The sequence below is a fragment of the Arvicanthis niloticus genome, chromosome X (genome assembly GCF_011762505.2).
Source record: "Arvicanthis niloticus isolate mArvNil1 chromosome X, mArvNil1.pat.X, whole genome shotgun sequence".
NCBI classification, from domain to species: domain Eukaryota; kingdom Metazoa; phylum Chordata; class Mammalia; order Rodentia; family Muridae; genus Arvicanthis; species Arvicanthis niloticus.
The window spans coordinates 45819212-45840787 of record NC_047679.1 but is presented as its reverse complement, the minus strand read 5'-3'; the positions used below and the strand labels follow the sequence as shown (position 1 = coordinate 45840787).

At 37.8% G+C, this 21576-nt stretch overlaps 2 pseudogenes; both read right to left on the bottom strand.

The window, feature by feature from the left end:
* Positions 1 to 17833: 17833 nt before the first annotated feature.
* LOC143433695 (rho GTPase-activating protein 7 pseudogene) lies at positions 17834 to 18795 on the bottom strand (annotated as a pseudogene).
* Positions 18796 to 18819: 24 nt separating this feature from the next.
* Positions 18820 to 21576, bottom strand: part of LOC117694932 (rho GTPase-activating protein 7 pseudogene) — a 178686-nt pseudogene continuing 175929 nt past the window's right edge.

Genomic DNA, 21576 nt, shown 5'->3' with positions numbered 1-21576 from the left:
TCTTATCACAATCTTGTCATCAAGATTGGCTGCTTCAGAAGATAAATATTCAGCTTCTAGTGATTGGAATTTAATCTCAGGTAAAAATAAAGTGCAATGTGAATTCAGGGTATAGGGCCAGAAGAACAAATAGTAAAATTTAATTTATATGTGCCTAATATAACCACAGATTTATGGAGACATGTTTTTTTATAGCACTAGAAAATATATATTAGCATTCTCCAATCTCTGGAATAAAGCATAAAATAAGGTAAGCTTCTGATAAAATGTTAAAAGGTATTATCAAGAATAATAATGGATCATTCAGGTTGTGCATAAGAACAACAGCTGCTGAGAGACATTGAATAGTAGAAAAAAACTGGTGAATTAAATCACCCTGCATATTATAAAGTGAGAGGAGAAGTTGTGAATACCATCAAAATTTATAAAAATTAGATTTGAATAGGAGAGTCTTCCTGAATAAGGAGAGGTGATAGTTCGTCAGATTGCTTGATCATTCAGTCCAAACTAACTTGTAAAAACTATCAAATGCCTTTCATTTGATCAGGCATGAAAAAATTAAAAACTAAAAAAATAATTATAATTTTGAATGATAATTTACCAAAAAAAAATTTGTCTTATTAGTATGAAAGGGAAGATGAGGTTTCTTAAACCACATGTTGCATTTCCATGTTAGAATGTTAAACTGAAGATTGCCACATGGTCCATACCATCTTGGACATAAACTTTTGAGTTTCTTCTTAAATAAAAAGAACAGTTTTGTTGTTTGGTATTAAAAAAAACACAGCTAGAAAATTTTAAATACTTTAAGTAAATTAAAAGGGTTACTACAGTTCAAATTTGTTTTCTAAATCTCTAAAAGTTAGAGTGATTTGGAGCTAAGGTAAAATATTTGAGCAGGATAATTGTAGCCCATGACTTTAAGTCCAGCAGAGACAGGCAGATCTCTACAAACTAGTTATTTTCTAAACTCTAGAGTTACAGTGAACAAAGTAGTAGTGTTGCATACCTTTATATTCTACCACCTGGAACAAAACTCAAAGACAGCTTTTAAGTGGAATGTTTATACACTAGAGAAATCACATAGCATATTTAAGGAATCCATATCTGGCTAGTGATTTTTCATACCTTTCTTCCCTGCACTTGGGAGGCAGAGGCAGGAACAAAAGAACTACAATGATTTACATTTACCAGTCACTTGCAAAAGGCAGGTTTAAATTCAAAGTGAATGTCCTTTGTCATCCAAAAATAAGTGCTTAAACCTTGAATTTGTGTGTAAAGAGAAAGGGGACTATAGGTATATTTATCCATTAAGGTTTATTTAGTTTCAATTTTCAGATTTTTTAAATTTTGATTAATAGATAATACTTTTCTTGGTTGCCAAAGCACATTTTGCCCTAGGAACAGTATAACTTGCCAAAAAAGGACCCCCACCCCCAGAGCTAGGTTTGGGGCAGGGTTTTGTTTTTATCATTCCAAGAGAATTAAAACATCCAACAAAGAAATCTGTAGACAATTGGACAAGTGAAATGTTTGAAGAAAAAGAATGGATCATCAAAAGGATATATTCCAAGAAAAATTACAAATTGACTAAATGTAGCCATTGAAGTCTCCAAGAAGATGATGAGGCCCTGCGGTGACAAATCCACCTAGATTGTGGTAATGCTGCCACTGGAAAAAAAAACTGCCCCATACCTCTTATGCTGCAAGGTTCTATGCAAACAGTGGACACCTTTGGGTTGATTACTGTGTTCTACCTAAACAGGATTGCTACTAAGCCTACAAATACCACTGAAATATCAGCTTCAGACTACAAACTACTCAGGACATTCAAATTGCTGAGTTCATAGGAGAATAACACAAATATTTTACAAAAATACTTAATCCAATGACTCCCAAATACAACCAAGCTGGATATTGTAGAAATCTTGGAAGAAGTAGCTTCATTGTAAATAGTTTTACTGTGTTAGAGTTAAAAAAAACTTTCCTGTTTATTAGAAAAAAGAGTAGAATATAGGAATAATAGAAACAAAGTGTAGATTATTAAATCTACTCTTAAACTACAGAGCTATTACTAACCAAAAATCTTACATTGGTATAGTTATTTGATTACTGATAAAAGAAATTGATGTTATACTGTCTTACAATGGTACAGTTCTTTGTGTATTGATGTAAAATTGGGTTTTGTTTGTTTTCAACATACTATGTATTAACTTTTTAAAAGATATTGTACCTATGTAATTCTCAAAAACTTAATGTTAAGTTGTAATCTTTTTGAAAGCTGCTATTATAAACTGTTTAGTAAAATTAAGCCATGAAAGTTAAAGTTAATAGAAGCAGTCCTTCATATTTCCTGCCTCACAAAAATGTCTATCAGATATTTTGGGACACAGGGATGAAGATGATACTCCTATAGCTCAGAGAAATTTTAGTGGGACTGTCCAGGTAGCCAGATTTCTTTCTTATTTCTGTAGTTTTGGAAGCTATTTGCCTGCACTTCCTGCATAGTCAGGTAATATTTATTCTTTCTCAAGCTTCTGATGGGGTTGGGGACTAGATAGTTATAGTCTTACAATTAAGCTTAAGTTGTTTAGGATTTAAAAAAACACCTTTAGGTATACAAATATGTTTTTAGGTTGATAAATTCAAGTTATGATAGTGGTTTAGGTACAGAACTTTAGACTTACTAAGATAGGATAGACAGTAAAGTACTTTTTTCAAGTTTGCCAAATACAAGTGGACTAGACATTGTAAACAAAATTCTTAGGGTATAGTATATAATGTATTCATGTTATAAAAAGAGTCTTTTATTTACACAAGAGTGTTGCAGGATATTTGGTCATAATTTGAACCCTGAGATTGTGTACTGGAAAACCCTATCTCCAGTTGTGGTATGACTCAGGTCTAGCACATACTATTTATACAAGAGTGTTCTGTTTGCCATAAACAAGAAAAAATAAACCCAACAGTCAACCATATGTCATGAGGCAGAGCAAGTGACCAGTTGTGGTGGAGTGAACATAGGAAAAATAAAACATAGAGAGTGAGAAGTCAAGAAGACAAATAGAGAAATGCACAGGAAGTTAAAAAGTGATATATTCCATTGAAAGGGTTTTTAATATAGTGTGGAGAAGAACTGGCTTTTTCCTTCTGGGATATTGGTTGAAGAGGAAGGTCAACTGGGTGCTTTCTCTGCCTCTCTGAGCTAGTAGACTTTCACATCAGCATCTGGTTCCTGAATCTTCAGTTGCTAAAGTCAAACAATTGGAATTTTGATTAAAAAAAAAAAAACAACACATCTTCAGAAGCAGAACAATGTCTTTAAACAGTACAACGAAGGATGCCAGTCACTACAGAGGAGATGTTTAGGTTCTATAGGGAAAATTGGGAAATGTGGAGGGTGGAAGATTCCATATTCATTTCAGTTCCCCAAGAGTCTCAAATGGGTAGACACCAGAAAGAGGTTGGTTTGCTGATCCTCCTTTACAAAATGTCCTGGATCCTAACAGCTGACAAATGTTATCGGTCAAGTCAACTCTCCTGTTAGGAATTTTTTAGCCCAACTGATGCTTGTAGGTCATTAACCCATCAGTGTTGTCTTTAAGATATAATTATCACTTATTTTGGTCTTTAAATAAAGGAAATCCAGAGATAAACTGTTTTTCATGTTTTTCAAGGACACATTAAAATGGCCGGCAATAAGAAGAAAAAGCATAATAAATTCATACATTAGAAACATAGATGAGAGTGAAATATATAGACTGTAAAGTGAAGTACCAGCATGAAAATAAGGCAAATACTATGAAAAATCTATTCAGTAAAAATCTTGGGTCAGATTTCAAATGTGTACTGCACAGGAAACTTCAACTAGCATTAGATTCTATGTCCATAACATAAGAGCACACTGTGCAGCAAGCTTTGCAATCCACCTCAGCACATAGCAAGTTTGTAGTATAAAGATTAATGATTTTGGAAATTATTGTTTGCCTAAAAAGTTAATTTTTTTATTTGACACAAACAATAAAATTCTAAGTTTTTAAAAATTTTTTGTTTTGTTTTTCATCTCTATGCCTTGAAAATCCCTTTCTGCCTTCCTGTCTGGGCCAGAGCACTGAGCAGATCTTGGGTGGCAGCTCTGCCCCCAACCTCCAAGAACCCAGAGGAAGCAGGGATCCCAGGGGCTCTAACTCAGGCAGTATCTTAGGTAAGCAGACAGCAGGGCCGCCCTAAACAGGGAGTAACTGGGACCCACAAGGACCCAGGAAGTCACTCCCGGCCCGGAACACTGGTTCCTTCCAGTCTGGGCCAGAGCACTGAGCAGCTCTTGGGTGGCAGCTCTGTCCCCAACCTCCAAGAACCCAGAGGAAGCAGCGATCCCAGGCACTCTAACTTGGACAGTGTCTTAGAAACTACTTCTCAGATCTGAGGCCTGGATCAGACCTCTGCCAGGTCTGCTGTTGTGTGGACCCTGGATTCCACCTGAGACATACTGGAAGGTCCACTCAACCCAGAGCCACAGAGGAACAACTGAACTCAGAGCATCAGACAACATATCCTGAGATATTCTAGAGGAGACACTGCACCCAGAACAGCAGACACCTAGCTGGACACCTTGGAGGCACCATATCCTGAGGCATCCTAGAGGTACCACTATAATCAGTGCAGCTGGAAAAGATCACAGAGACATCTGGACCCCTAGGAGATTAGATACAAGCTAGATAACTGGAAAGACAGGCTTCAGTCAGAGACAGCAAGTACAGGCAGCACTAGAGTTAACCAGATGGCAAAAGGCAAGAGTAAGAACTTAAGCAACAGAAACGAAAGTTACATGGCATCATCAGAAACCAGCTCCCCCATCAGAGCAAACCCTGAACACCCCATCACACCAGAAAAAGCAGGAATCAGAATTAAAATCACTTCTCGTGATGATGATAGAGGGCTTTAAGAAAGACATAAATAACACTCTCAAAGAACTTAAGGAGAGCACTGGTAGACAGATAGAAACCCTTAAAGAGGAAACACAAAAATCCCTTAAGGAATTGCAAGAAAATGCAACCAAACGGGAAAAGGAATTAAACAGAGCCATGCAGGACCTAAAAATGGAAGTAGAAACAATAAAGAAATCACAAAGGGACAATACCCTATAGATAGAAAACATAAAAATGATCAGGAGTCATAGACACAAGTATCACCAACAGAATACAAGAGATGGAAGAGAGAATCTCATGTGCAGAAGATACCATGGAAAACATTGACACACTGTCAAAGAAAATGCAAAATACAAAAAGCTACCAACCCAAAATATACAAGAAATCCAAGACACAATGAGAAGGCCAAACCTAAGGATAATAGGTATAGATGAGGGGGAAGACACCCAACTTAAAGGACCAGTAAATATCCTCAACAAAATTATAGAGGAAAACTTCCCTAACCTAAAGAAAGAGATGTCCATAAATATACAAGAAGCCTACAGAACTCCAAATAGTTTAGACCAGAAAAGAAATACTTCCCGCCATATAATAGTCAAAACATCAAATGTACAAAACAAAGAAAAAATACTAAAAGCAGTAAGGGAAAAAGGCAAAGTAACATACAAAGGCAGACCCATAAGAATTACACCAGACTTCTCACCAGAGACCATAAAAGCCAGAAGATCCTGGACCGATATCATACAGACCCTAAGAGAACACAAATGCCAGCCCAGACTACTATACCCAGCAAAACTCTCAATCATTATTGATGGAGAAACCAAAATATTCCATGACAAATCCAAATTTACACAGTATCTCAACACAAATCCAGCACTTCAAAGAATAATTGGTGGAAAACTCCAACACAAGGAGGGAAACTACAACCTAGAAAAAGCAAGAAAGTAATCTTCCAAAAACCCAAAAGAAGATAGTTACACAAACATATCTCTACGAATGTTAGCCCAAAAGCTTGGATTAGCGAAGACTCAACCCACAGACCACATGAAGCTCATGAAGAAGGAAGACCAAGAGGGGATGCCTCAGTTCTACTTAGAACGAGAAACAAAAATGCTCAAGGGAGCAAATAGGGAAACAAAACATGGAACAGAAACTGAAGGAGGGCCCATCAGGAGACCATTCCACCTGGGTATTCACCCCATGTACAGCCACCTAATCTAAACACTGTTGTGGATGGCTGGAAGTGCATAATGTGAGGAACATGATATAGCTGTCTCCTTAGAGGTCTGCCAAAGACTAACACACTCAGAGGATGATGCTCACAGTTAAACACTGATATGATCAGGGGTTTCCCAATGGAGAACTTAGTGAGAGGACTGAAGGAGCAGAAAGGGTTAGTGACCCCAGGTGGAAAGCAACAATACCAAACAACCAGAGCCCCCCAGGGTCTAAACCACCAGCCTGGGAACACATAGGGAGGGACCCAAGACTCCAGAGGTATATGTAGGGGAGGATGGCCTTGTTGGACATAGGTGGGAGAGGAGTTTCTTGGTCCCATAAAAAAAATGAACACACAGTGGGGGGGGAGATGTGAGGGCGGGGAGGGGATAGTGAGGGGGGGTAGGTTCGGTCACTGCCTCATAGAAGCATGAGGAGGGGGATGGGATAGGAGTTTTCTGGGTGGTGGGAGGAAGTAGGGTAAGGGGATAAAATCTGAAACTTAAATACTACAACCAATTTTAACAAGCGGAAAAAAAAAAGTCGTCAGAACCAACATCTTTAAAAAAAAATGTCAGCCCCCTGGGTGTGGGAATTTTTTTTTCGTGATACTAAAACTTGTTCTGAGAATTGTATATTGCAGAATACACAGCCTTGGTGTATCTACTCAAGCTTGGTGTATCAAGCATACTGAGGAGACCTGTCCAAACCTCCGATGTCCTAGAATTCCATCTAGATTCAGTGAAGACACAGCATCAGAGGCTTATCAATTTACTCTTCCCCCCCACCCCTCTTCTAAAATCTCAACGCCCTTAATCAGCTTGAAGAAGTTAAAGAAGAGTCAGCACCCCTATTCCCTGAGCTTGGGGACTAATGTGGTTAATAATGGTCTGTCTTTCTAGGGAAAAGTAGTGGTTTTGTTGCAACAGGGGGGATTAGCTAGGACTTCTTGCATAGCCATAACCTCTTGGTAGAAATCTGTATAATTATTATCAAGATGAAGTTATAATTTCTTAAATGGTACAAAATTTACTTTGATTTCAAATTTAAGGTTTTCATTGCTATGAGCCTCTTATTAATATAAAAATGAGATAAATATTGATACTCTCATGGGCATTGTGCCTGTATAACACATTTAGGAATACAATGCCTAGACCCAGCCCTCTTTTAACTTCTTTAAGTGATTTGGGACAGTTAACCTATGAGTTAAGGGACTATAGCAAATTCATGGTTTTGAGTTTATTGTTTGGGTATTTTCCATATTTTATTTAGAAATAGCTGAGAGGAGTGAACAGACAACAGTCCAGGTTACCTTACATGGATAGTTGGTTTTCAAAACATCAGAAGTCCATAGAACTGATGCTACAAATATTTATATATTAATGTTCATATTGATTAGAGACCTGTCTGCTCCTGACAGCTTCCTGTCATGGATTCTAAGAAGAAATTGAGCATCCTTGGCGTTACTCCAGTTGTGTGGTAACAGCCACTAGGCAAGAATTGCCTCTCTCCATCTACAGACAAATTACTGTCCAGAAAAGGACACACATGCAGAATAGTCGACTGATTATATCTGCCTAGACAGAGTAATCAGTCCTTAATTATCCTGCATCACCAAGGTCTGTCAGATGATTCTGGGCCAGAAGGCTGAAGATTTGATGCTCCAACGTTCGGTAGTATAGGGGCTTTTCAGGTGTTCAGTGGTCTCTATAAATTGGCTAAGTTTTAGAAGCTATGCTTAGTGATTCCCATAACTTCAGTTAACTCAGTCATTCTGGATTTCTGATGGGGTTGAAGACCTATAGTCTCATAACCAATCCTGGCTATTTACTTTGAGAGAAAAGATCTGAGTGGATGGTTTTCAGCTTACATTCATTCTAATGCCAAAAAGCCAGGATCAAAAGTAAGTGTTTTAGTTAGAAGAGATGACAGAGGTTCTGGTTAGTCAACAGAATGATGGACTGGGTATTAGGACTATCTTGTACCTCACTGGTACAATTAGGAATAAGTATGCTCTAATTGTATTTAGAGAGAAAATTTCTACTTTAACAGGAAGAGTGATACGTAGGAGGAGCTAAGTGGGAAGGAGTACTGAGAGGAAGAGATAGAACAAGGAGAGAAGATGAAGAAGAGGAGAAGCTAGGTGATGAGAGAGAGAAAAAGAGAGGGGGCCTGGAGGCAGATGTTCACATGTCTCCACCAGTCAAAGATAGTTTTTATATCTAGGTTGGGTATTAGGTTACAATTCTGATTGAGCATTACAAAACTTATAAATCCTTTGATTAACATTTTTAAAAAATCGTATAAAAGCAAAAAGGAAAGGGGGGGCATGGGACGGGGTGTTCTAGGGAGGGGAAATGTAGAAAGGGGATGGCATCTTAAATGTAAATAAAATATAAAATAAATAAATAAATAAATAAATAAATAAAAGAAAATCCCTTTCTGCAACATTTCCTACAGCTGATGAACTGTAATAATAAAAACAACTTAGGTCCATTCCTGTTTCCTCTTTATGACTAAAACTCTGTTTCTCAATTATTGGTCTATACCTCACCTCTAATATTATTATTATTATTTTGCTTTTATACCATTTTTATTATATGCAAGTATTAAGGTCAGTTCTAGGTTGAGGAACTAATGATACAATAGATGCAAATAGTCAAAGAACAAGCAAGACAATAAACATAAATAAACAAGGATAAGCAAGCCAATAAACAAGGTGCTGTGATCACTGTTTGTTAATGGCTTATCAGTATGACCAAAATATCTCAGCCTACTTTTCTATCCTAGCCCAAATTCATTTTCATGCCTGAAGCCTACATCTTTGTTCTAGCCTAAGATTTAGGTTCCTGCCTGAGATTATTTCTTTGTTCTACCCTAATGTCAGACTCCTGCCTGAAGCCCATTTTCTTGTCCTTTGCCAATATCAGATTTCTGCCAAGCAACCCATTTTCTTATCCTTGGCCCATGTCAGGTTTCTGCCAAGCAGCCCCCAAAGCTCTTCACATATTGCCCGTTTTTATTTCATTAACAAAACTGAGACTGTCTTAGGTCATTCTGGCCTTCTTTACCTGTCATGGAATATGCATTATCAAAAGCAATGTACTTATGTCTTAGGTTAGTAAGGCTCTATGCAGAATGTTACCTGTCCTTGGCTTGTAAGCCTGTTAAATTAATAACTATCTGGGAGTCCATTTTCAGCTTCAAGCCATGTACTTTGGCAGCCACCATGTTGATGTTGTTAAAGAGAAGCTTTCACATGATGGTCAGGAATAAAAGTATTCCAAGAACAAGAAGGGCTAGCAGCATGATCAAGCTACATTCACTAGTCTTGAGGCCTGACCAAAAAAGAAATACTGACCTCAGGCCATGGATAAATTTATCATCAGTATCTGAAGCATCAAATCTCAGCAGAACAGCATTCTTTAAATTCATAAGCTCACTATGCAAAGTTAAAACATCCACAGAGGTTTTAGAAGTAGGCCAAATAATCCTGCAGGTATATTTAAACTTTTTACTAATTATAATGACTATCATTGTAAATTTTAGAAGTAACACAACTCCATTGGTATTTGGCATGATACTTGAGATGGCTCCTTACTTTTAAACTCTGAACCTCCTTCCAATAATTTGAATAGGTAAAGAGTATTAATCTGTTGTTGCAAATGCCTATCTAAATCTTCTTGTATACTCAACACATTAGTACTATTTTTTTGCTAAATGATTAACAAAGTCTTAAGTTCTGTGTCAAAGTAATTGCACAAGCAGTGGTGTTAGCTATTAATGTAATTAATGCTGTCATACCAGCAATAATCAAGCCCACTGCACTCTTGTTTCTGCTTAAAGCCTGACTCACTTCTTCGAGTACTTGTAAGCTTTTTTTTTTTTTCCAGAATACCAAGGTCCTGTAATACTCAAGGCAATAAAACAAAAGCTGGTTGATAGACCATCATAAGAGACATGTAAGGTTTCAACACACGAACACAATTAGAAAGTGTACAATTAATACAACTTACATTAAATTATGTAGAAGAAACAAAAGCAAGTTATTTAACATGACATTTAAAAAAGCCTTAACACATGCACAAACACTTGTTTGAAATTCAGATCCTGTCCCAACTTTATCTCTTGCTAACATAACATCATAGAGAACTGCAGCTAACTTCCAAATATATATCTGAAAATGTCCAGAACCAACATTCCAAATAAAGACTGTTATTTCCAGTATTGGATTGATTTCTAGACCAGTCCATGATTGAGTCCAAATAATTGGTCACATTTAAGAAAAATACAAAAGTCATTATAATCTTGATTCTCTGTCCACAAAGTCTGAAAATTTGAGGAAAGGCAGCTTGTCCCATCTGGGATATAGGCAAGCAAATGTGGTTCAGGTACATATTTCCAAAAACAGCTTTCCAGTCACCATTGTCAGGGCACTCAACAAGCTCACAGTTCAGCATTGTTCTTTGCCCCAGCATCAGCATGTCTCATCAGTTTCTCTGGCAGCCACCATGCTCTTTCAGCATCCTTCAGAAAAATCACATACATGCCCTCTTTCCCATATTAAACCCTGATTGGGATCATGCCATATGCCAGTAAATGGTTCTTTCTGTTTCACCTAGGTATAAGTATGCCTAGTTGTAGGGTACCATAGACACTTAGCAGAGAGTTCCTTGGCATCCTAATTTTTTAATCTTAACTTCAAATGGTTCCATAATGAATGTTCTATGAAACAGCTACCATGCCATTATTTTAAAAGGTTATTATGTCTTCCTTTTTATGATCAACTAGCAGTCATGTCTTTGATTCAGGAAGTTGTATGAGTCAAGACAGAAATTAAGAAAGAAATAAAAAACTATTGAGAATTGAATAAAATAAAACCACAAGATATCTAAGCATATGGGACACAATAAAATTGGTTATAAGAGGCACGTTCATACTACTAAATGCATACATTAAAAAATAATTGGAGAGATACCATATTAGTGACATAATGAAACACTTGAGAGCTCTAGAATAAAAGAGGAAAACTATATTTTTTTATAGGTGTAGCCTTGGAAGTGGCACTATTATGAGGTGTGGCCTTGTTAGAGTAGGTGTGTCATTGTGGATATGGGCTTAAGACCCTCATCATAGCTGCCTGGAAGTCAGTCTTCCATTGGCAGCCTTCAGATAATGTTGTAAAACTCTGTCTATTTCACATCTGCCTAGATGCTACCCTATTTTCACCTTGATGTTAATGGATTGAACCTCTGAACCTTTTAGCCAGCCCAATTAAATGTTGTCCTTTACAAGAGTTGCATTGGTCATGGTGTCCGTTCACAGCATTAAATCACTATGACAGAAACATATCACCAAAAATGTGTAAACGTCAAGAAGCAATCAAGCTTAAGGATGAAATCAATAAAATAGAAACAAATAGCAAAAACTATGAATCAGTGAAGGAAAAAGGTTTTTTTTTTTAAATCAATAGGATCGATTAACCATTAGACTTACTAACTAAAAAGAAAACAGAGAAGATCCAAATTAACAAAATTAGAGATGGAAAGGGGCACAGAAGAACAAATACAGAAGAAATCCAGAGAATCATGAAGATACTTTAAAAATTCATACTCCACCAAATTGGAAAACTAAAAGAAATGGATAATTAAATCCAAATGGCAAAGGACATCATTCCGACAAAGCATCAGTAAGAGAAAAGATTTTTGCTAACTATTCTTAAAATAGAGAGCTAATATCTAAAATATATAAAGAACTAAAAAACTGAACATCAAGAAAACAATTTACCCAATTAAAAATGAAACAATTTACCCAATTAAAAACGTGTACAGATCTAAAGAGAATATTCTCAAGGAAAAAAAATGACTGAAAGGCACTTAAAGAAATGTTGAACATCCTTAGTTATCACAGAAATGCAAATCAAAACTACTATGAGATGTCATCTTATTCTTATCAGATAATAAAAAAATGAAAAAAAGAAATGTTGAACATCCTTAGTTATCACAGAAATGCAAATCAAAACTACTTTGAGATGTCATCTTATTCTTATCAGAACAGTGAAGATCAATAAATGGAAGCTCATGCTGATATGTAAAGTAAATACTTATCCATTGCTGACGTGTGTGAAAACTTTTATAACCATTATGAAAATCAATGTGGAGTTTCCTTGGGAAGATGGGAATTGATCTACCTCAGGATCCAGCTATAGTCATCCAGATATACCCAAATGATACTTCATACTACCACAGAGACATGTGGTCAACCATGTTCATTGTAGCTTTATTCATAATAGACAGAAATTGTAAACAATCTAGATGTCCATCAATGGATGGAGCTAGAAAATCATCCTGAATAAGGTAACCCAAATGAAAAAGACAATTATGGTATGCATTTTTTGCATGTGGATATTGGCTGTTAAGTCTTGATGAACAGGCTAGAATCTAAGTAACCTCAGAGAGTGGGTATATAGTAAGTGATTTAGGGGATCGTTACTTAATTGTATCACTTTAGGAAGAAAAATAGAATTGGTAGTTATGGATGGATGTAGTAAATAGATCAAACAAAGAGGGAGAGCAAAAAGGTGTGGGATGAAGGGATTATGTGGATTATGTGGAGGAACAGCTAAAACTAAGGTCCATTTGAGAGTTTTCATGGAAACCTCATACAGTAGAAACTTCCTATAATATATACATTTATGAAGGTGACATAAATGTTATCACCAAATAATGGGTGAGCTAGATCCTCTACTGGACATCTCTGGTAACTAAATGAAACTTCTAGTGCAGTGAATGAATTACATATAACAGAGTTGTTGGCTAAAGAAGGAGTCCCAAGGGAACCATCAGACAACTCAAGCTGTTGTCAAAGTTATTGGTGACTCTTCACAAACTGACAGTAAGACCCTATTGCAGAAGATAACACCTATAGAATCCATTCAATGTAGAGAAGTCAAGCTGGTGCCTACATAGTGCCTTCACCCATGTGGGCTAGTTTTTATGTTTCCAGAAGGTAATCTGAGCACAATGAAAGGAAAAAAAGTTAAACACCAACACAGATACGATCGTTTTAGTCTGCAATGGTGACCTGTATGTAAAATGTGTGAATGCAATAGTGGCACAAAGCTCAAGGGAGTAAGTAACCAATATCTGATTTTAGGTAAGGCATACTCTATGAGATAAAACTCACCCCTGGCCAGGCAGTGGTGGCACACATCTTTAATCTCAGCACTTGGGAGGCAGAGACAGGGGGATTTCTGAGTTCGAGGCTAGCCAGGTCTACAGAGTTAGTTCCAGGACAGTCAGGACTACACAGAGAAACCCTGTCTCAAAAAAAAAAAAAAAAAAGAAACAAAAAAAAAACCCCACCCCTGACACTATTCAGGTGGTTAAGAATATGAGACTGCATAGGACAGAGATCTGTGGAAAAAACTAAATACTACTGTTCTGCTAAAAGAAAAAGTGACTCCTGATGACATTCTGGTAAACACATATAGATCAGTGTCTTGCACCACCATCATCAGAGAAGCTTCCTCCTTCAGCAGATGGGAAGAAATACAGAGACCCACATCCAGACAATGTACAGAGAGTGAAATACCTTAGAACACTCCATTCTAAAGGATTCTCCCTCAATTCCCTCCACTGAATGCTCGGGCATCCCTGTGGGAAAGAAGTCAGATTTTAAGACACAGAAAGGATGAAGAACACTAAAGAAATTAGGCCTTTTAAGCACAGTAGGATTGATGCATGTATGAATTCACAGAAACTGTGGCAACATGCACAGGGTCTGTACATATGTGGGCCTGATGGGGTCCTGGGGCTGATGCTAGAAGGACACAAGCCCCCAGTACTATCCTAGAAGCTATCTCCAATTTATAACCACTGGCAAATGAAAACTTAGGTTTCTTGAAAAGAACCTCACTGGGGAAACAAACCATGCTTAAGCCCTATGACCAGAATAAATGGCTAGCACAAAAGGGATTCACTGGTATATTTTTATTTAGGAATGATAAATGTATTAGATGTCTACATGTCCAAAGAAGTGATAGCTGCTGTGGAGGACTATAAAGATGTGCAGGAGATGAGCCTGCTCTTGAAGAACTCACAATCTTAACCAGGTATCATAGAAAAATGTGGGGATGTTACAAGATGTTAACCTGAGTTCTTGGAAAGTCCAGTTCTCTGAAGTCTTCTCTAGCCAGACTTAAACAGGAAAGCTAAACATGAGAAAAAGACCTTGACCTTGAAATGACCAAGGTAACTCAATTCTGTCCCAAACTCCTCCATGCCCTCTGCCCTACTTAGCTCATAAACAATTTGTCTCGGGGCTGGTGAGATGGCTCAGAGGTTAAGAGCTCTGATTGCCCTTCTGGAGGTCATGAGTTCAAATCCCAGGAACCACATGGTGTCTCACAACTAACCATAATGAGATCTGATGTCCTCATATGGGTGTCTGAAGACAAGTACAGTGTACTTACATATAAATATAAATATAAATATAAATAAATAAATAAATAAATAAATAAAAAATCAGGGACAAACCCCATACCCTTCCTAGGTAAAATACAAGAGCTAGCTGGGGCCAATCAGTTCTTTTTTGACACAGACACAGCCAATCCCCATAAAGAACAAGTTGCCTCCCCCCACTTTTTTTTTTTTTTTTACTTAAAAGCACCTGGTGTACCTTTGGCTCCAGATTGTGGCCACATCCCTAATCAATTAACCTTAGAAATCCATGGTAAATAAACTGTTCCTGTTTGACTTATATTACATGGTCCTCATCATTTCTGTGACTCTAGACCCAATAACCTTTACTTTTCTTGTAAGCATCATTGCAATGCTGTTGTTCCACTCTTGCAAATTCTCAGCATCATTTCTGTCCTTTGTATGGAGAGAATCTCAAGGATTCCTTAACCTATGCTTTCCTGTTTGTGAATGAGTGGCTCAGTTGCAACTTGGCTTTAGAATGATTTATCATTTAACTTTTCTTTCAGACAATGTATCATGATGTATCTTTGGACTTTAGTTGGCATCGGGCCCCTACACCTTGTAATCTCCACTTCTAAGGAAAGAATAGGTGCAATACAGAGACCAGGCTATACTCTCCCCTATACACACTTAATAGTGCACTTACTGAATATACTCTGTACAGATATGAGAAAAATTATAAACTCCTTCTTTTATTTATTATTTTCCCACTAAAACTGTATTTATAAAAAGTGTATTTACAATGTGGGGAGGGGAGCCTTGAGTTACAACCCCAAAAATATCTGAGGCATAAATACAAATATATCTTAAATAATAATCTTTACCATGATTTATCTATGTCTGAAAGCATAGTAGACAGCTTTGTGCACATGTTTCTCAATAGAATGCTATATACAGCATACAATTTAACAGATCAGGAAACTATAAAAGTCGAATCACACACAAACATCTTCACAAGCATCACTGATAATTCAAAATACTAAAAATTTAAAACTCTACTCCTACACCCCCTCAATTCTTAAAAGAACCTTTGAAATAATACTGACAATGTAACTAAGTTATAATAAAATAAAGGTTTTTCTTCGACTCTCATTCATACATCATCCACTTTTTGGTCCATACAAAATTTTACTTGAACTGTCTTGAGGCAATCTTTATTACATTAAAACTTGTATAAAGACCACCCTTCCAAAAACCTTCACAGTTTGTTTTTCACTGACATTACTGTTCCCCATTATTACTAAAATACAGTTCAATTACTGGCCAAAAGAAAAAAAATGAAATGTATGAAAAAAAAAAACCAAATAGTCAGAAAACCTACTTGTGCATGAGGACAAATCCAATTAAAGTACACACATGGCTGTCAGGAACACCAATAGCACCATCAACCATCAAAAGCCCTTTATGTTTGGGTTAACTAAACCTACTGGAAACATAGTTCCCTCTGTTTCCTTGTGTATCTTACAGTTTATGTCAAATGCAGAAATATACCATGAGTTATAATAGGTAAAATGTTTTGATGAGTTGAGCCTCTTATCCTAGCTATTAGACAAACTTAGAAAGGAACCTGGGGTATATAGTAAGTCACTTGTTCAAGACCAGCCTGGCAACATGGTGAGGCTATGCCTCAAAATAAGAAGTGAAAACAGAGCTGGAGATAGACTTCAGTCTAGAGTGTGTTTCCTTGGTACATAGGGTTCAACACCCATTACTGAAAATCAAAATGTTTTGATGCTTTGCTTATGGGTCTGTGTTAGTGCACAGATGAAGGGATGAGATGCAGAGTCTGGTAAACTGAGATGCTCGGCAAACAATGTTGATATACCTGGTTTAGCTAAACTTGAAATAGCTGACTACCCAGGGATCTACCCAGAAGGGAAACCCAGCTCTCTTTTCCATTTATCAAGCATATTTTTTTCTTTTCTATAATACTTGACTTCCCATAAACTGTTATGGGAACAGTTTGCCATAAACTGTAATTTCTCCATGACTGTAGGAATTTAACCAGTAAAACTAGTTCAGCAATAAGCATCAGTTTCACTGCTTTGACTGGGTCCACAGAAAGGCTTCTATGTAAGTGAGATGAAAATGCTGACATTTACCCTCTTCTATGCAAACCATTCTCTGCTCATCTCAGTAAGAAAACCTGTCCATGAGTACCAACTTATCTTTTCCAGTGGGTATATCAGGCCCTCAACACACTGCAAAAGATATAAATACATATATGCTGATGTCACAAAAAGAATAACAATTTTTTGTTGTTGTAGCCCGAGCTGCCCCATGCTTGGGGGCCAGAAATGTTGAGAACTGCACTACCCCACGTTTGGGGGCCAAAATGTCTCAGACCTTTCTGTCAATGTTGGAACTGCCAAAAGCCTTGGGGGCTAAATTGTTAGAGCCTGCACTGCCCGAAGCTGCTCAGGTTTGTGGATCAGGGTTCAGCAAGAGAGAGAGTGAGGACAGACTCGAAGAATGGAGACGAGACAGAGTGTGATTTAATCCCGTTTATTCTTCAGTCTCTCTTCTCCCCAAGTCCCTAGTTCCAAGTCCAAGTTCCAAGTCTCGAGTTCCTAGTCCCCAGTTCCTAGTCCCTAGTGCCTCCAAGTTCCAAGCTTCTTTCCAAGCTCCCTTCCAAGTGCCTAATACCTAATAATCCTTTTTTCTTCTGTCTGCCTCTAGACTTTTATATTTCACTTCTAAGCCACGCCTTTAAGTCACACCTTTAAGTAATACCCTTAGGCCTTGTCTTTAAATCTGATCTCTAAGTCACGCCCTTAAGTCACACACCTTTAATTCTCGCACACCCAGGGGGAAATCCTGGGTATCTAAAGCAAGATATTATCAGAGCTGTTGTAGGCTATTGTAATCAAGACTCTTGTCAGGGTATATGGCTCAAGATGGCTGCAAGGATGATAGCCACCTTCTGTCGGCTCCCCACACTTTGTTATCTTCCTTTAGGTGCTGAAAGAGTTCTTGCTTCTTAGAAGCAATCTGAATAAAACAAGTACCCAGTGCAAGTAATATATATTCCAGTCAAGGTCTACAGTATAGACCAAAGAAAAACAGGAGGCAGCTTTAAAAATGTGTCAAATCTCTACAGTCAATCAGATCCAGATGAACTCTTCCAAAGACTGGCAAGGCTCTAGCAACAATTACCCAGGTAGTGGATTCAGGTCTACCTCCTCAATAGTTTCACCTCTGTAATCACTTAGATTTGGTATCCTTGCTTTCAGTGTCCTGATTACTGAAGGAATCTTAGATCTTTACCATTTCAGCTGCACACAAATGTTCAAATGTTTTGTGGCTGCCGACATAACTGTAGGAATTGAGTCTCTGCCATTTGGCTCCTTAAATCAACTCTGCACATGTAGGTGAGCTTGGATTTTCCTGACCCACAGAGTTTAATCAAATATCTGAACAGGAGTACATTATCCCTCCTCCTAACCATAGGTGCCAGTCATGTTCCACAGAGGTGAGTGAGTAAGAGGGCTCAGGCTCCCCTGGGTAAGTTAGTCCTCCAGGTCCTCAATAATGTCCCTAGCAAGTTGGAACACCATGCTGTTTTGGACATAATGGTAGATTTCAGTCTAACTGTTCAGGATTTCAATCACCTTTTAGTCTAGTAGGTTCGTATCCTAAAAGTGGTGCTCTTTCAGAGAGAGCTTTATGATCTTCTTGGGCATAGCAGGGACTTCAATGGTTGATTTCCAAAGCCTTAAAGGAGGTCCTTCACTTACCATTTTATAGGTCAGCTCACCTTGTTCAGAGGTGGGGTAGCTGACCCAGCCTTTGAACATCTGTTTTACACCCTAAAACAGGCCATCCACACAGACACATCCTGGAAGAGTGTCTGTAGCCAGCAGGTTAATCAGTGTAAGAGGCTTCAGCTCTTTTTCATTGTAAAGAGTTGTGAGATCAACTCCTTTCCTCAGATACCTGGAAGAGCTTCTTGCATTCATGTGGGACAAGCAATCATGTGGGAAGAGCAATCATGTGAGACAGTCCTTGAGTAATGGCTAGATTTTCATTCAGATCTTTCTGGTCTGTTTGCTCAAACTCTCTTTTCATTGCATTATTCTTAGAGAATTCTCTTGCTTCAGGGTGTAGAGGTGGAAGAGAGAAGGAGCTAAGCACACAGCCAGGTTGGTGGAGAATCATCTGGATTTCTTTCACAGCCACTGTAACGTTGTTCAGTCCTTGTAGTATGAAACCTTGATCCCTTTCGTGAACTTGGACACAGCCTAGCTAAAACCATGCTTGTTGGAAGGTGTGTATATTTCCAGCAGGGCGGTCAACTTCAGGAGTATTTTTGCAGTAGGTTCATCTGGGCCACAGACTAAGAGTCTGCAGAGATACAGAATTCAGAGTGAGGGCTCTGAAAGCTGTGCCACCTTACCCTGTACCTATCACACCTGGTCAGGGAAGACCTTACTCTACAGTTCCTTCTTTAGGGGATATCAATGGGCTCTTCAAGGTTATTGCAGGAGTTGCTTATGCTATTCAGGTCACTGAGTGTCCTTCAGTTATGGGCCACATATGTATCCCCAGATACATCTGTTCTGGGGATGATAAACAAGGAAACACAAAGTTCAGGTCTGAGTTCAAGTCTCTCTCATCTGAATACTTTTTGGTTGACTCTTCTCCACATCTGCTTCACATTTTAAAGAATGTCCTGCAGCTCAAGGAAGATGTCTTCATTCTTCAGGTTGGTTAGGTCTCCCAAGCTGGAGTAGAGAATAGAGCCTGGTACTTTATCAAAGATGTTTAGGTGGGTACTCACATAGCTGGAGGAATTGCATCTCTTCAGCTCCTTAGGACTACCAATGTGGTTTTCTTTCATAGTCTGAGATGTCCAGAGTCATGGAAACTTCCTGGCCTCCATTTCACAGAAATTTCTCCCAAGGGACAGAAATTGGCACTGGAGGGATACCTAGGGAAGGTGCCAGGCTTGTGATCATTTAAAATATAGAACACTATGTTCTTTTGCTGTCATTTTTTTTTACAGTTCTGATCTATTACATTATTAAAGGTAGACAGATAGTAAAGGTTGAAGCTCTCTAGATATATGCCCACCCACTTGTTACAGGTGCTCAGGCTCCATGTCCTGTTGACTGGGTAGGGTACGTGTTGAAAGCACTGCTGTTTTCTGACTGGCTGTTGCTACTGCAGGTCTATATATAGTTCAACATACTCATTTTTTATTCCATGGACACATTGATTTCATTGCCATTGAGGGCTGAGATCTTTAAGCAGTTGAGCTGCTTCAGCTTCTCATCCATTCCTTCCTGCAGTATGAGAACACAGATTGTCAACCCCGGCTTGGAAGTTGGTTTGTGCTTGCTGTGGTGGGAACCCTTGAGCTTCAAGCTCTCCATTCATTTCAGCAGTTGCTGTGTCTTAGACTTGGTGTTCCTCTTATGGACTTTCAGACTAAAGCTAACACTGGACAGTACCTTGAGAGAATGCAGGCTGGAGAAAGTCATCTTTGCTTACAATGAGGCTAGAGGAGCAGACACGGGTGACAGAATTAGTTTGGGGTATCACAGCATCCTCACTTTGGGTCCAGTGAATGTGGACACTGCTGCTGGTGCTACTGAGGCTTCTGAGAGAGGACACCACCTGGTGCTTGGTGAGACCTGTCCACATGCATTCATGCCTTGTTGGCCCTCTGCCAATGGGAGTGCTCTGAGAACCCAGGTATTGGAACTTGTTTTGTGGGAAAGACATGAACTCTTCAAGCCAGATTTGCTATCCCTCTGGAAAACACAGATTTGCTGTCCTGAAAAGTTCACTTGCTGCTTGTTGCATAAGACTTGTTGCACAGGTTTATCTTCATCTAAACCCTCACTTTGATTCTGGTGATCTCCAGCTTCATCACTGCACACTAGTTTTTACTAAGTATTTTCTCACCTGCAGAAGAGCCTCAGTGTCATCTCTGTCCAAGAAACCATGTCCTCTCTTGAACAGAGAAATATCAAGAGGGTACAGGAGATTTTAATAAAACTGTGTATACTTGGGGAAACCAGTTACCCTCAGTCAATCACAGCCTTCCTTGGGTTCAATTTTTAGGGATTTCTACATGTGCCAGTATGTTTCTAGCACTATGTGTATTTCTATGTAGGTTTTGATAGAGTGCTTACACAGCATGTATTAAACCCATGGCTTAATTCCTAGTCCCACAGGAGTCTTTAGTTTTAGTTTTTCATTCTGTTCCTACAAAATGCTTATTTAATAATGGATTTATTTAAATGTCATTTTGTGTTATTACTTTGAATTACTGACCAAATTTCTGTGGAATAAGAAAAAAATTATGTACTTAAATCAAATAGCATTTTTGGGATTTTTATAGATTCATTCAATTGATAAATGCCATTAAATAAGTGAAATTTCAGTTTGAGATATATTATTTTTACTTCTAATACAAAGTTTGAAAACCATGAGTTTTTGCTTAGATATACTGATTTTGATAAGCTAGTGATTTATTTTGTTATGTGAAAGGTCATATATGTATACACATATATATGAATTGTAAATATATTCAATTCACATCTTATAGATCCAGTTTAAGCCATCTTTGAATTATTTTAGTTTATATAGCTAATGTATTGATAGAATGTCAGAACCATTGTTCTCCCTCTTCCCTATCATTTGTGGTTTTTACAATTATAATTACATTGGACATGAAAACATTGTATTAGTTTAAAATTGATTCTTATATATTGTTTGTGCATGTCATATTTATTTAGCAGAAATATCCAGTAAAGGCTTTTTTTGTTTTGCTGTTTTGTTCATGTCTCAAATTTATACTTTCATGATTTTGCATTTGAAAAACAGAATGATGCATTTGTTCTAATTGAAACCTCCAAATGAATCCACATTGATTTGTTGATATTTTTATTAAACTAAATCTTACTAATACTAAATATGTAATCACCTTAGTATTAAAG